The sequence below is a fragment of the Lynx canadensis genome, chromosome D1 (genome assembly GCF_007474595.2).
Source record: "Lynx canadensis isolate LIC74 chromosome D1, mLynCan4.pri.v2, whole genome shotgun sequence".
Classification (NCBI taxonomy): domain Eukaryota; kingdom Metazoa; phylum Chordata; class Mammalia; order Carnivora; family Felidae; genus Lynx; species Lynx canadensis.
In genome coordinates, this window is record NC_044312.2 from 94,776,513 (window position 1) to 94,778,007 (window position 1,495).

Below are 1,495 nucleotides of genomic sequence, written 5' to 3' on the forward strand. Positions count from 1 at the left end.
CAGGCTGTGCGCTGACAGCATGGAGCCTGCTTGGGATTCTCTCTCTCCCCCTCTCTGCTCCTCCGCCACTTGTGCTGTCTCTGTGTCTCTCAAAATATATTCATTAATTATAAAAAACATTTAAAATCAATACCGTTGATAAAACATGAAAAGAGTAAAGGCTTTTCTTTAAAGATGTAATTCAAGTACAATATTCATAAGGAAAAGTACATATATTCAATTGTACCACTCCACAAATATTTACAAACTGAAAACATCGCTGTAACCAGCATCCAGATCGAGAAATAGACAACCACCAGCACTCTAGAAGCACCTCATCCACACCCTCCCCGGTCCAAAGGAAATCCTTTCACTCACAGAATAAACCAGTTTTTACTCTAATTGAACTGTATGTAAATGGAATCACACATGATGTGCTGTTTTTTATTTGGTATCTTTTGCTTAAATTATGCTTATCAAATGTCTCCACAGTGTTACAATTGTGGAGATTTTAAAAAAGGAAATTTTTGTGAAAATAGAGCAATGTTTGATACAGAGGGGGAAAAAAGCTGAATTAAAAATTACGGCTGCTTTACAACCTGGGCCCCGCAGAATGGCTCCCACAAAGAAAGGTGGCAAGAAGTGTTGTTCTGCCGTCAATAAGGTAGTGACCAGAGAATGCACCATCAACATTCCCAAGCGCATCCATGGAGTGGGTTTCAAGAAGCATGTCCCTCGGGCTCTCAAAGAGACCCGGAAATTGGCTATGAAGGAGATGGGAACCCCAGATGTGCGCACTGACACCAGGCTCAACAAAGCTGTCTAGATCAAAGGAAAAAGGAATGTTCCGTATGTCTGTGTGCGGTTGTCCAGAAAACATAACGAGGATGAGGATTCACCAAACAAGCTCTATATATTGGTTACCTATATACCTGTCACCACTTTCAAAAATCTACAGACTGTTAATGTGGATGAGAATTGCTGATTGTCAAATAAAAGTATAAAACTGTGTATACACACACACACACACACACACACACACACACACACACACACAGCTGCTGTTCCAGGTATTAGGTTATAACAAGTAACAAATGCAGTAATTTTTTAGAAGGCTGGTAGTAACAACAGCTCAAGAGAACTTGCAAAGAACGCTGCCCTGTTGAGGACAGCCCTGCCAACATACTATAATTTCTAATCTGTGTGGTCTAAAAGTATAAGTCACCCTCTAAGAAGAGATGTGGAGCATGAGGACTGCCTCCTCACATAAGTGCAGGTGAATGCAAGTGGGGCAGCTTTCATATCCACGCTAGGCTCAGTCTACACCACAGGAACCCTGACATTTAAAGATATAGAACACATCTATCACAATTGTCACTTGCCATTAATTTACATTCCCTTTATGCATCTGTTCAGAAAATAATTAGGATTTTATGCTGCAGTAAATATGCTTGTTCATCCATTAGTGCAAAGCAAAAGATTAATTGCATTACAATGGGAATCAGGACGACAGCAC

General features: G+C 40.4%; 1 pseudogene; it reads left to right on the top strand.

Moving 5' to 3' along the window:
• Window positions 1-592: 592 nt before the first annotated feature.
• LOC115526352 lies at window positions 593-964 on the top strand (annotated as a pseudogene).
• The last annotated feature ends 531 nt before the right edge of the window (window positions 965-1,495 follow it).